This window comes from Panthera leo, chromosome A1 (assembly GCF_018350215.1).
Source record: "Panthera leo isolate Ple1 chromosome A1, P.leo_Ple1_pat1.1, whole genome shotgun sequence".
NCBI classification, from domain to species: Eukaryota; Metazoa; Chordata; class Mammalia; order Carnivora; family Felidae; genus Panthera; species Panthera leo.
The window spans coordinates 33,621,799-33,637,236 of record NC_056679.1 but is presented as its reverse complement, the minus strand read 5'-3'; the positions used below and the strand labels follow the sequence as shown (position 1 = coordinate 33,637,236).

General features: G+C 37.2%; 1 long non-coding RNA gene across 1 annotated transcript; it reads left to right on the top strand.

Moving 5' to 3' along the window:
* The first annotated feature begins 362 nt into the window (after positions 1-362).
* Positions 363-15,202, top strand: LOC122199094. Its single transcript, XR_006193345.1, has 3 exons — positions 363-421; positions 5,373-5,582; positions 15,109-15,202. It is a non-coding gene; the product is annotated as an uncharacterized LOC122199094 (long non-coding RNA).
* Positions 15,203-15,438: the final 236 nt, after the last annotated feature.

Genomic DNA, 15,438 nt, shown 5'->3' with positions numbered 1-15,438 from the left:
CAGACAGTACAGATAGTACTGAACCCTACATTTATTATGTTTTTTCACATACATACATACCTACCTATGATAAAGTTTAATTTATGTGAGGCACATTAAGATTAACAACAGTAACTAATCATAAAGTAGAACAATTATAACAATATACTATAGTGAAAGTTAGTTGAAAAAAAAAGTTATTTGAATGTTGTCTCTTGCTCACTCTCAAAATGTCCAATTGTCCCATAGTTACCCAGCTTCTTGTGATGATGTGAGATGGTAAAATGCCTATGTGATGAGATGAAGTGAGGTGAGTGAATAGGCACTATGACATTGCGTTAGGCTACTAATGAACTTCTGACCATTCACCACAAAGAGGATCACCTGCTTCAGGGTGATGGATGCCCACAGGTAACTGAAACTTCATAAAGGGAAACCACAGGTAAAGGGGTACTTCTGTCCATCCATTCTGCACTGTAGCGCATTAGTCAACTGCTATAGATTACCTCATAGATTATTGCATCACTTACCCCATCATTCTCTCAGGCTCCAGGTTTTATTTCTTTCAGTCCATTCTCCATGCTTCAGGTGACTTGATCTGTTCATTCTGCCTTGATCCTTAAAATCTTTATTGGTTTTCTGATGCATAGGCACACTTTTTCTCATGCCCTTTGTGGTTGCCTGCTGAACTTTGTAACTATTTTCCAACACTAATCTGTTTGCATATTTCTCTTTACCCAAATGGAATGTCTTTTACTTTCATGAATTCAATAAACTCTCTCTTTTGAGGCTTTTCATACCTTCCTGATAATTTTCTTTTCAATACTCACCTTGACCTCTTACCAAGTTAGGTCTTACTCAGCTCGTTCAACCAATGTTCTTTCAGGGTTATGTTGATCAAAATAGAATCGGTGTCCAATTTTCAGAACTTATATTCTATCTGTGGAGAGAAAGAAAGAAAGAAAGAAAGAAAGAAGACATGCATGTAGATATAGAATTACAATTTTTGACAAATATTATGAAAAATAGGATCCAATGAAATATAACAAAGGGTAAATAATTTTTATTAGATGATAGCACAAAACAACATCTGCAAAAGTGTCTGCTAAATTTAGAATTGAGGGATTAGTAGGAGTTAACCAGGATGAAAGTAGAGTAAGAGTATGCTTGTGATTCAACTAATCCTTCTGATATCACTATTTCTAGGAAACTCTGTGAGCGCCTAAGTGGCTTAAGCTCTGTGCTCATAGAAAGCCTCCATCTCCTCTTATCATAGCTTGTTCTTATCATAGGTGGTTATTAAATAATAACAGCAATGTGCTCTTCTATGTGACTCATGGATTTACTATTTTTTTTTCTATTTCTGGCTAAAGCTACTGCACTGTGCAGTCTGATTTTATATATGCATATATATTTTTTAATATTATATATATAAATTCATATCAATTCACACCCGGAAGGCTATCACATTCTCATGGAAACCTAACTCAGAACCATATACTTGTGTATAAGAACAGGGTAATGTGTATTCAATTCTTACAGGCTCAACTGGTAATGGTCACCAATTTCTTTCCCAGAAAGCATCTAACCATAAGTATTCCAAACTTGCATCCTTGTGTTTGAAAGTCTTGTTACCATCCATAACATTTAATCCAGAAGCATATGCAGATAAGTTTCCTGAATTCTGAATGGTTATATGCAAGCTTCTCTGTATATCACTGATCACTGCCAAAGGCTAGGTACATCATGTTCCCTGCATTCACTGCAACTCCTGGCTGGTTCCCTGCTGATCTAGTGCTGAATGGATAGATTTAAGCCACATTAATAAAGTTTGGTTGCACAGGCATAATCTTTTATAAATCCACCTGAACTCCTTGCTATAAGCATATTCCTATATTGCATTTACTGTTTTCTAGGTCCAGCTTTCTTTTCCTCCCCAAAATTGAATGACTCAATCCATCACTGTAGTCATGTGTCTCCTTAAATGTCATTCCCTCAATGATACTTTCTGTGGCCACATTATTTTCTATAGTACTCTCTGTCACCATCTATTGCCTTCATTTTTCTTAATAGCAGTAATCTTAATATTCCAAAGTTGATAGGATAAATTCAGTAGGTAATAGCAGTAATCTTAATACTCCAAGGTTGACAGGATAAGTTCAGTAGGTGAAAATCAGCATCTTTTTGGACCTGCCACTCATCCCTTGAAGATGTTATGTTCTACGTGCCTAACTCAGAAAACACTGTCACTTGTCCACTGAGAGTTTCAACTCTGCCTCCTTCAGATTCATAATTACTTTAAGCAGTCATTTATCACATTTCTCCAAAGTCCTTTCAAACACAATATTGTCCACATTCAGTGCCTCAAATTAGTTCATTTCCCAAATGTTAGAAGATGGTTTCCTGTAGTAGATGACCCAAGCATTTTCTCTATTGTTATGACCCAACTGGCCAAGTGAAGGCAATTTCCGCTTTCCTTCTCCACAATAGGATGCCTGCTACTATTCATCTCCTGAAGTCTAACTCTGACCAGACAATTCAAAGCTTTCTGTATTTAGGGATCAGAATATTGCTCTTTGTTTAGTATTATTTAATTGACATGGATTCTAATATTCTAGACTTTTAAAGCACTGCCACAGTCAGAAATGCATACAGACTCTGACAAGAGGATATAGCACCATAAATTAATGTTTCCCTAATATTTCTCTTAAATCATTGGTCACAGGCCTGTAGGTCTTCTGGATTGTTTACTAATTGCCCTTCAAATATCCCATGCTGCTCATTTCACTTCCCATTCCAGAAGGCAGAACACTTTGCTCCTAGTCCACACTTTTCCTTCATCATCCCTTTTTTATTCCTCTGGCATCAGTGAATCTTCAAAATCAAAAGTTTCTTTTTTAAAAAAATTTTTTTTTAACGTTTATTTATTTTTGAGACAGAGAGAGACAGAGCATGAACAGGTGAGGAGCAGAGAGAGAGGGAGACACAGAATCTGAAACAGGCTCCAGGCTCTGAGCTGTCAGCACAGAGCCCGATGCGGGGCTCGAACTCACGGACCGTGAGATCATGACCTGAGCCGAAGTCGGACGCTTAACCGACCAAGCCACCCAGGCGCCCCAAATCAAAAGTTTCTGAACTTAGAGCTCTCATGCCTCTTTCCCAGTCTCTTGACTGTGCCTTCGGTAACCCTCTCCAAAAACTTCTTTATTACTACTTGATAGTCCAAGTGAGCAAACTGTATACGGATGAGTGAGCAGAAAACTGCTCTCTTGTCTGTTTCGACTTCAAGCAAGCCTAGACTTCCGGCTTACTTTTGACCCTCAACTTCTTTCTGAGACTTTGCGCTTATCGCAAGATTAGCAAGATTACATAACTTAGAGTAGTTTGGCCAAAAGGGCAATGTAGAGAAACATGGGAAATCAATTGTTAGTAAAATTAAGGACTGAAATTTATTGCTACCTGAAGTCCATTGCCAAGGATGGCTTTTGTCTTCTCTTTTTTATGAATATGTACAATAGTGGTCTCTGTCACCTTGAAGAGATAGGCTATGAAATGGGCAGTTCTTCTGTTGGATGTGCATCAGTTTTATTGATCAGAATTGAGCCAATTGTTTCCTGGGACGTGGCTGACTTTTGCCCAAGTCTGCAGTTATGTTTCCTAAAAGCCACACAGAATAACTACGTTTTCTCTAAAACTGGGTTGATGTGCCATCAGGCAAGATCATTCTTAAAGCAAATCTGCTGTCAATCAAAAAAAAAAGCTTGAAGAACTCCCATTCCAGTTTTCCTTTCTCTCTGCCTCTTACCTTTTCCCCGAATCCTGAGAGATCAATATGTGACTGCAACAAGCAGTCTGATTGTTGTTCAGAGCCCCACGTGGGAAGAGCCATATTGTGATGTCAGTTTGAGTCCTCTCTGCAGCTTGACCATCTAATTATTTCCTGTTCCTCAAGGAATAATCGAGTTTTTCAAAATTATTTTTAACTCAAAAGCATATCAAATGTATAGAAAAACAGAAAAAATATAGTTTAAAAAATCACTTTTAACTAAAAAGTATTTCAAATGTATAGAAAAACAGAAAAATATAAGATATACTTGTATACTTTTTAAAAAAAATTTTTTTTAACGTTTATTTATTTTTGAGACAGAGAGAGACAGAGAATGAATGGGGGAGGGTCAGAGAGAGGGAGACACAGAATCTGAAACAGGCTCCAGGCGCTGAGCCGTCAGCACAGAGCCTGACGTGGGGCTCGAACTCACAGATCGCGAGTTCATGACCCGAGCTGAAGTCGGCTGCCCAACCGACTGAGCCACCCAGCCTCCCCGCTTGTATACATTTTTAAAATCACTGCATGTCAATGCAAGTACTCTCCATGAGTCCTCTTTTCTTGCGATGGCCTGCAGAATATTTTCCGAGGGGATCGTGTTGTTGCATTCACACAATTTCACATGAAAAAACAGGTCTCACATTTCCTATTCACACATCCATTCTTGGACCTTCCAACCTTCCAAAATGATCACCATAATGAAACCTCCATGAGACAGCAAATGCATGTCTGGGATGAAAAAATTAGTAAGTACTAGGTAAATGAATAAGATAAGATAAGGGTCGCCTGGGTGGCTCAGTCGGTTAAGCGGCCGACTTCGGCTCAGGTCATGATTTCGTGGTCCATGAGTTCGAGCCCCGTGTCGGGCTCTGTGCTGACAGCTCAGAGCCTGGAGCCTGTTTCAGATTCTGTGTCTCACTCTCTCTGACCCTCCCCTGTTCATTCTCTGTCTCTCTCTGTCTCAAAAATAAATACACGTTAAAAAAAATTTTTTAAAAAGATAAGATAAGCTTATCTCTTCCTACTTTCTCTCCCACTTCCTGGTACTATTTTTAAAAAATCCTGTTTAATTATCATCCCCATTCTATGTGTTAGGTGTCAGGGTTATTCCCATCTTCAGAGGCATACATCTAGATTTAAGGTGACTTTTTCAAGGTCATATGCTATCAAGCAGTTTGAAAGTAACAAGTTTGAAATACCATGTGACTGACTTGGGTGCCTGGGTTCCTCATTCCATCACCATACCACAGATATTTGCATACAAGGTATTATTTTATTTTCAGAGAGTCTGTCTGGTACCATCAACACGATATTATGTATAAAGAAACGGAAGTCTGAAAGGTTAAGTGACTTGTTTGGGTCTACAACAAATTGGTGGTTGGTTTTCTTTCTAAATCTGTTCCATTACCACTAATGCCATGCTGCCTGAGTTGGGAATGGGCCTATCAAAAAGTGGTTCAGTCCTATGTAGTCCAGGTAAATAAATTCTGTCGACTCAATATTGCACTTCTGTTCATCCCATCTGAGTATGAAAATGGTCAGATGAGGCAAATTTGTTCTCTTCTAGGTGAGGTGATGTGGAAAAATGAGACTAGAAGAAACTTAACCATATCGAGGACAGAACTAAGTGCCAAGCAGAGAACTCTTACATGAGGCTTCATCTGACAGAGGGGAGAAGGAGTATTGATGAACAGAAGGCAGAAGAAAGAGGAACTGTTTAGTATGTGGGGAAAAAATGATAGATGAAGACTAGAAATGGGAAGGGACTGAAAAGTAGGTAAGGGAATCTACTGTATACTAGACAGCACAGAAATTGCTTTGACCTAAGCTCAATAGAGAATGGAAACTATATACTCAGAATAGAACTGTCCTAAATTATTGCAATACTACCTGTTTCACTCTGCATTATAGAACTCTTTGTCTATTCTATGTTACAATTATTTTTTTGATTGTAAATTTTTTTCAGTGTGCTTATTTTTGAAATATCTTATTTATAACCCAAGAATAATGTTTAGGCGGATCCTATATCTAAAAAGAAAATCTGCATGGTAGGACTGTGTATAGATCTCCATATCTTTAATAAATGCTAACCAATGATGGTAATGCAAGCTTTGATCATATTTTGATGGTTTTATGTAATTTGGAATTTTATTTTGACACCACTTATCCTTCTGGTTGCTTATCAAAGGGATCTTGTGAATAGGTGAACACTAAAAATTTAAAAGGGGAAAGGAACGAAGCACAAAGGCTATAGGTAAAGCATGGATAATATAAGAAAAGATCTGCACCCTAAGATTTTAGAGTATGTTTACTTTTATTTTCCATTACAAAAACATATTAAAATAAGCTATTTTCTTTTTAAAAAACACTGGAGTTGAGCCAAACTGTATCTATATGCATATATATCAGAATGGAATATTTATTACAAACGATTAGTTAGTAGATTCCAAGGAGTTTTTGTTTTTTTTACAGATCTTGTTTGCATTGCTTGTCATAAAATCAGAAATGATACAGCCGACATGAAGAGAGTGTGCTAAATTATCTTATTTGATTTCATTTGAATAGACGATAAGGCTTCTAATTCTTTTTAAAGTCAAAGACAGAATAAATATAGATTATGGAGTCTCAATTTGGTAATACTTCCTCTGCTTGTACATCCTACTGAAAGTATCGGCTAATTATATTTTACATGAAACAAAAACATAATTTCCAATGTTTTGACAAGCAACAAATTGCACATTAGTTTGCAGTAAATAAATTTATTAGAAATGGTTGTCCATGTTTGTAGATTCTCCTTTGAAAGAGTAAATTAACTTAAGGCTCATCGTTCACAAGAAATGTATTATAATATCAAAGCAATAGTTACAGAAAACCAGAAACAGAGACCAAAGCATACCTACTAAATAGCAGGAGAAATGTGATATTGCAACAAGATGAAAGAAGAAAGCATATGAGGTCTCTGATATCAGCATGGTGCCTTCTGGTAATGAGATTTTCAGTCATGATTCATTTGGCTCGATTATTCTGCTAATAATGTTATCTGTGCTATAATATAAACATAATATTGGTTTCCCCTGAGAGATGTAAATTACAGATTGTTACGCATTTTTTTTTTCTTGAGGATTTTTCAATTGTCAATGAATTGGTGGAAATGTTAGCTGTTGTAGACTTCAACATGCTGTACTATCGTTCTTGAAGTATATTCACAACAAAAGGTATATAGGGATTCTAATTTTCCTAATAAGATTTGAATAACCTAATAGAAACAGAGAATTTACCTGGTAACGATCAATTTACATGAGTAATTATTTAGCTTGTGCATAAATGGCACAATTCAGTCATAAATATTATTTCCTACATGTGGGAGGATAAGTCAAAACTTGTCTGATTTTCTTAACAGTTACTATTTGTTAAGTGTTCTCTAGTCATCAGAAATTGAGTTAACTATCTTATATGCACATTTTCATTCAATCCTTCCAGTTACCTTAAGAAATAGGATTAATAGGGGCGCCTGGGTGGCTTAGTCAGTTAAGTGTTCGACTTGGGCTCCGGTCATGATCTTGCGGTGAGTTCGAGCCCCATGTCGGGCTCTGTGCCGACAGCTCAGAGTCTGCAGCCTGCTTCAGATTCTTTGTCTCCCTCTCTATCTGCCCCTTCCCCACTCGCACTGTCTCTCTCTCTCTCAAAAATAAATAAATATTAAAAAAATAGGATTAACAGCCTAAGCTAAGAATGAGAAAACTGAGGCTGAATGAAGGGAAGTTAGGCAATCCAGCCAAGTTCACACAAGACAGTACCTGTAAAAACGTCAAATTTTAAGGAAATGTGAATAGTTATATTCATTATCATATGTTAGGTACCTCAGGAAGTAGGCTTTGAGGCAGATCAGTAGGCAAGAAGTTAACTAGAAAGGTGTTCGTGAGGGGCGCCTGGGTGGCTCAGTTCCTTAAGTGACCAACTCTTCATGTCAGCTCAGAGCCCCCTCCCCTCCACTGTTGAGCCCTGCTGGCTCTGCACTGACAGTGCAGACCCTGCTTGGGATTCTCTCTCTCCCGCTCCCTCTGCCCCTACCCAGCAGGTGCCCATGCCCTCTCTCTCTCTCTCTCTGTCTCTCTCTGTCTCTCTCTCAAAAATAAGTAATCAGATAAACTTAAAAAAAAAAAAAAAAACAACAGAAAAACAAAAGTGTTCATGAGATCACCACCTTTGTAAGAAAAGGGAAGAAAGCAGGACTATTCTTTTGGGTGCCTGGTTGGCTGAGTCAGTTAATCATGTGATTTTTGACCTTGGGGTTGTGAGTTCAAGCCCCACGTTGGTTGTAGAGATAATTTAAAAATAAAATCTTAGGAAAAAAAAGTCAGGGCTAAGATGCACGCTCCAGAAGGCAACCTCATCACATACACCACATGGATAGGTAGATAGATAGATAAATAGATAGATAGATAGATAGATAGATAAGGAAGTGTGTTTTCAAAGCTCTTCTACTTTGGAAGCTCTGATTCATATTAGACTAATAGTAACAAGAAGAAAGTAAATTAATGAAAATATTAACAATACTGTTGTCATGACTGGAAGATAATTCCTTTTTTTAAAAAAAAATTTACTTATTTTTGAGAGAGAGAGAGAGACAGAGTGCAAGTGGTGGAGGGGCAGAGAGAGAGGGAGACACAGAATCTGAAGCAGGCTCCAGGCTCTGAGCTGTCAGCATAGGGCCCGACGTGGGGCTTGAACTCACGAACCATGAGATTATGACCTGGGCTGAAGTTCCACGCTTAACTGACTGAACCACCCTGGAAGATGATTTTTTAGGTGCATATTATTTGAAGTTCAGACTTTAAAATAAAGACAACGACTTTCACATATTAAAAAAGCAATGGCTTGCTATAGACAGCTATTGGTATATTGATAGTGGAATTCTATGTTCAAAACTATAAATTATGTAAGTTGAACTAACTACAAATTCACTGTATTTCTTGCTGCTCCTTTGTTGTTCATAAAACAACAATAATAATAATAATAATAAAGGTTTTGGATCATATGTCCGCATGTATATTTATGGGTTTTATATAAATATAAAATATTAATAAAGACTTAAGTATTACTTTAATTGCACAGGATGTTAGAGGAACTATAAATTGCATTTTTAAATATAGAAGTAAACTTTTATGACAGGAAAACTACTATTTAAGCTAAAAGGAGAAATGTATATATAATAGATTGGATGTGTATGTATATGTGTATACATATCATCAATTTCTTTTTTTTTTTTTTAACATTTATTTATTTTTGAGATAGAGAGAGACAGAGCATGAACGGGGGAGGGGCAGAGAGAGAGGGAGACACAGAATTGGAAGCAGGCTCCAGGCTCTGAGCCATCAGCCCAGAGCCTGTCGCGGGGCTCGAACTCACGGACCGTGAGATCGTGACCTGAGCTGAAGTCAGACGCTTAACCGACTGTGCCACCCAGGTGCCCCATACATATCATCAATTTCAAAGAAAAAGTGTGATAGTAAGAAATATAAATACATGTAATATTAAAATCTATGATATGATGCATATTTTAGAAATATCCTATAGGCAGGTGAATGAGATTATATTAGTGAATATAATCTATATTTAGGTGAAAGATTATATTAGTGAAAATGGGTTATAATGGGAAGTTCCAGTAATAAAAATTGGTTCTTCCTGCTTGCGATTTCCAAGTCAAAATACTGTATGTCTTCTGGAGAAAGGCTAAGAAAAAAATGTACTTATAGTCAAATGACCAGATTTTCAATGTAGAACATGGGCTTTGCAAAATTAAAAACATGTTTGAAAGCAACAAGACAATATTTTATTTGATTTTATTAATGTTTATTTATTTTTTTTTAATTTTTTTTAACGTTTTTTTATTTTTGAGACAGAGAGAGGCAGAGCATGAACGGGGGAGGGGCAGAGAGAGAGGGAGACACAGAATCGGAAGCAGGCTCCAGGCTTTGAGCCCTCAGCCCAGAGCCCGACCCGGGGCTCAAACTCACGGACCGCGAGATCGTGACCTTAGCTGAAGTCAGCTGCTTAACCGACTGAGCCACCCAGGAGCCCCTATTTATTTATTTTTGAGAGAAAGAGCGAGCACGAGCAAGTGAGGGGCATAAAGAGGGTGGGAGAGAGAATCCCAAGCAGGATCTGCTCTGTCAGTCCGCCCTGTCAGTGCAGAGTGGGGTGCTGGGCTTGAACGCACCAACCAGGAGATCATGACCTGAGCTGAAATCAAGTGTCGGATAATTAACTGACTGAGCCACCCAGGCACCCAAGCAGCAAGACAATATTTTAAAACAGAGTAGAGTTTTATAAGTATAGAGATCATATTGTGAGTAATATAAAGTGTTTAATTAAAAATATTAATAAGTTATTGCATTAATATATATTCTACAGATTTTATCTTTGCCTCAGAAACCAGCACTGTGCAGTAGAATTTTCTGCTATTCTCGCCTTAATTTAATTTACTTTTTATTTTAATATAAAAATCTACATGTGGCTTGTGGCTACTGTACTGGATAGCACATGCATAGACCTTTTCTAAGACAAATGTAGACATTGTAATTGCAACGAAAACAAGAAAACGGACTCATATACCCAAGAAACTATCAAGTGAGTAAAATATGGTGGGTCCCAGATCAGTCATGCAGATCTAAACTACATTAGAAGGGTCATCAAGCGTACTTTAGCAAGACAATGCCAGAAAAGGTGTTATGACGTTTCCTGACCACTAGGAGGCACTGATTTGATAGCACGTAAAGAGCACAAAGAAAAGCCACTCTAAAATAAACCTGCCAGGTTAAAGGGTCCTGACAGTGACAAAGGGAGAATAAAGATAAGTATTGCCTGTTTGACCACTCACTCTTTATGTTTAGGTGAATAGTGTCAGTGAGCCAGAAATAAAGGCCTTAAGTAGTATGTGTATTCTCAGACAAGAAATCCTCCTACAATATTTCTGCTTTGAATGCTTGTCATGAACGTGATAGGCAGGAAGCCATGGCAACTAGAAATGTATGAAAGACATCAGAGAGCAAAGCTAAGCTAGTCTGCTATGACAAATACTATATTTGCATTTTCCTGATTTACCTAAATTAAAGCTTTCAAATCCATCTGTGTAGACTCTTTTTTTAATTAATACTTCTTTTTGAAAGATAAGTACACCCCCTAGAAGACTGGGGGAGAAACTGGAGGAAAAAAAAAAGAAAAAAACCCACATATACTAATTTAGTCTTACAAATACTCTATTTTCACAAGTAATTTCTAAAGCAAAATAAAGCTTTGAATAAATACAATTCTAGTTGATTTTATTTATTTTCTAATAGTAACACATATTGTACACAAAACCTTATGTATATTAATAAAATAAACCTTTAAATGTCTACTAGCCATAGTTTGAAATTGCATGTGTTATTTCCGCAAAATTAAACAAATGCTTGATTGACCTTAAACTCAGACTTAAAAAAACAAACCGAAGAAAGGAAATAAATCAAAGATGTAGAATTTCACAGAAATGTTTCCCCTTTCTCTCTAGTCCTTTTTTTTTCTCCTATGCCTAATTCAAAGCAATAATTTGCTCCTCTCAACCCCTTTTTAGATGAGGTTGATTTCTGATACAATAGTAGCCCAAATCAGCTTATTTGTGGAAGGATTTTATGTTCTATGTTACATGTTAATAAACATTTTGGAGACTATTGTATACTGAATAGGGCAGTAGTCTCAATTTACAACGGAAATAAAACAACAGCATACAAATTAAAAAATACTGTCTTTGTTCCGAATATAAAAGTGTTGAGTCTTTGGTGTGAAGACAGGTGACCCTCGATTTTGCGTTTTCCCCTAACTGGAAGACCGTTCGGCTCTGCTCATTTTTAATTACAAGTTTGCTTGTTTTTGTCACGAAAAATACAAATGAGTTTCTGATGAAGAACCACAGTCTATGATCCAGCATTTTAGGAAATCTTTACCTGAAAAGAAACAGATTTTATCCCAGTTGCACGGGGCAAATATACCAGAGTGGTTGAGCATGGGAGCTCTGAATTCAGTTTGTGTGGGTCCCATTTCAGAACACTCTCTTTAGTTATATTAGCTTTTCCTCTGTATAATGGAGGTTGTAATCATGCCCACCATGTAATGTTGCCAAAGGAAAATCACTTAGTAGATGGCCTGGCACACAGTAAGTCCTTGATAAATGTTAGCTGGGATCTTCAACATCATTATCATCATCATCATTGTAACCATGGTCATCTTCATCAAAGCAATTCTTAGCCACTTTAGTTCAGGAAAAAGTTCTTGTTGACCATCTCAGCTCTTTTTAGTGACTTGGCAGTTACAAGTAGAAAGGATTTCACTGGTATAAGTACTTTCACAAAAAGTCTACAAAAAAATTCATGTATTAAAGTTTTTCTGAGTTTTAATTATTAGTTTCTAAGTTTATTTATTTATTTTGAGAGAGAGAGAGAGCGAGCGAGCAGGGGAGGAGCAGAGAGTGATGAGAGAGAGAATCCCAGGTAGGCTTGTGCTGTCAGCACAGAGCCTGATGTGGGGCTCGAACCCATGAACCGTGAGATCGTGACCCGAACTGAGACCGAGAGTCCGACACATAACCGGACTGAGCCGCCCAGGTGCTCCTCGTTTTAATTATTTTTAAGAGGGTAGCACCAATTTAACAGTCGAGGTGCCATGGACAGCCTATGGTCCAAATTTCTTTCTTATTTCCCTCAATTAGCTTAGCAAAAATATTTTTAGCACCTCTAATAGATTTCCCATTCTAGTGCTGGAGATTACCCCAAACTTAAGAATGGTTCCTTGGGGAAGTTTGGCAGGCTTACATCCCATCATTGTTCACCAAAAACTAGCACCATGAAAGACAAAATGACTCCTTCAAGGGTACAATAAAGCGTTTCCTCAGAAAACATACGAAGTTAATGAATGAATGTGTGTTAAAACAAAACAAAACAAAACAAAACAAAACAAAACAACTGTTATTTGCAAAAATAAGAAAGGTAGGAGAACAGAGCAGTTCAAATTTCAGGCTTAGGAGCCAGACTGGATGGACTCCCCTTTTTACTGGGTGTGTATATCAGTCAGGATAGGGTAGGTGTGGTTGTGATAGCAAACACATGCCAATTTTTGTCTTGATTTAAGGTAACTGTTTGTTTCTCATTTCTCACCTCATTTATCATTATTGGTTGCTAAGATAATCTTCTCCATGTCTTCCTCACTCCTGACCCAGGCTTCCACTTGACACATCCTTCATGATGATAGCAGTGAGTGAAAGAGAACATGGTGAATTTTATACTCATTCTGAAAGCTTATGCCCAGAAGTGACAGGTACTTCTACCCGAATAAGCCAAATTATGTCACCATTTCTGAATGTCCCAAGAAGGAGACACATCATTCTTCCGAAGAGAGAGGTTCAAATATTAATGAAAGAATATGACAGTCTATCATATTGGGTGACTATGTAGCAACAAGTGACATTTTCATCTCTTGACCTTTCTGAACAGTAAGATAGAGAATCATAAAACCTATTTCATAGCGCTACTGTGGGGACCAGATAACAAACACTTTTAAAGCACTTAAGATATTTAGCAGCACATGACAAGTGGTTAATTAGTGGTTTTTAGTTACTCAGATAGTATACAAGAAAAACTGTAATTTAAATACTATGGTTTCTAAAATAACTAATATTTTAATAATTATTTTACAAGTGATAACCCATTGTGACAGCATTAGTTTTGAGGCAGAACAGGTAGTATTATTTTCATTAGACAAATGAGATACATGGTTACAATTGATCAAATCATGGTTCAAATATAGCTCTTCTGATTGGATAATGATACATGTAAAAGATGGGGAGACCCAAACTTAGAAGAGATCTAATGAACCATCTACCCAGAAAGATGTATATATGCAAAATTTTGCATAAACCTCAAAATTTTACTGACTCTCTGAGGTTAAAAACCCCAGTTCTAGAAATTGCTCCCTTCTGAAGGAAGCTTAGCCTCAATCAGAAAGTTCTTATTTTAATATATGTTGTCAAGTCTTTAAAAGGAGAATATAAATACTTTTCATTATTTTTCAAAACAATTGGAGCACCAAATTATAAATTCATGGGCTGTCTAATTGGTGTAGCTTCATTAAAAAAAAAAAGGCTAGACAGTTGGGGGTATGAGTGGGACATAGCATTGACTGCGGTGAGCCTAATTTTACATTTAAACTCGAGTTCTGAGACCTTATCACTGGCTGCTACAACTTACATGTCCAGTTCTGTCAGTAATCTTCAAAAAGAGTTTTCTAATACTTCAGATTCTGCTATTAAGCTATGGATGGAGGATTCTTAATTTCATTGGAAATAAATTCTGCCTATTATACACTTACTGTAGTAGGTAATGACCAAGGATACCCAATATCAATATTTTCTTCCTCCTATCTGAATGTGAAGTTGTTATTTCTAACTTTGAATACGAACTGATCTTGTTTTGACTTAAAAAATGTGGCAAAACTGATGATTTTAGTCCCTATGCACCTAGTCTTTAAGAGGCCTGGAAGCTTGCATCGATGTATTCTCTGGGTAAATGAGGCCTCATGTAAGAATGACCACCATGAGACCACTGTGCTGTAAGAAAGCTCAAAATTGTCATGTAGAGAGGCCCTGTGGAAAAGCACTGAGGTGCCAGACATGTGTGCAAAGCTGTTTTGGATCTTAAATGCAGCCTGCTTCCTTGATTCGTGCAGCAAGTGAGTGAACTCAGCTGATGCCTCATGGAGAAGAGCCCTTCAGTAGAGCCTAGTCACTCATAGAAGGGTTAGAAATAGCAAACTGTTATTGTTTCAAGCCATTAAATTTTGGAATAACTTGTTCTGCAACAATAGATAATTGAAACATCTATTAAATATATACAGTTTAAATGATCTTTATATATAGGGACTTGTTATTTAAACAGAATGAAACGAAAAGCTTATTTTGGTTATTCAGCAAGATAGTTGATTTATTTCATGTTGTTATCAATATATGTATTATGGGTCCGCAAGTTCTTTTTAAAGCGATTTAACGAGAGAGAAAGCTTGGAGCTGTTTGGGATCTCAAATGTTGTAAAGAGAGGGAGTTGGAGTCAGTTAAGTTCCTATGTCCTCCCCTGAAATTGCTTCCCTATCAAGGGGGCAAATGAAAGCACGAAGCTCCTCTAAACCCCAGAAGTACTGCAGAGTGTTGCCAGGGGGAAGTCAGGTTTGGGATTGGAGAGAAACAAAATCTGAGAATTATCCTTGTATGCTACCTGCAGGTGTGGAGGAAGTTATCAAGAAGGATGTGCAGATGCTTGCGATTGACCAAGGGATGGGTGAGGTCTTGAAGGTGACTCCATCAACTGGGGAGTATCTCGAAACACAAGGAACTGGTGTGTGGATCATCCAGACAGAGCTTGGCTGCCCAGGGTGTTGGGTGGGAGGGGTCTTCTATTCCACCTGCTGATGGAGACTCAGCAGAATAAATCACTACACGATGATGGAAAAAAATATATATATAGCTATATAAAGAATGATTTTTTAGTTTTTACATAGTTGACTTAAACATTTAAAAATATTCTTTCTATTTAAATGAAACCTGGAAGAAT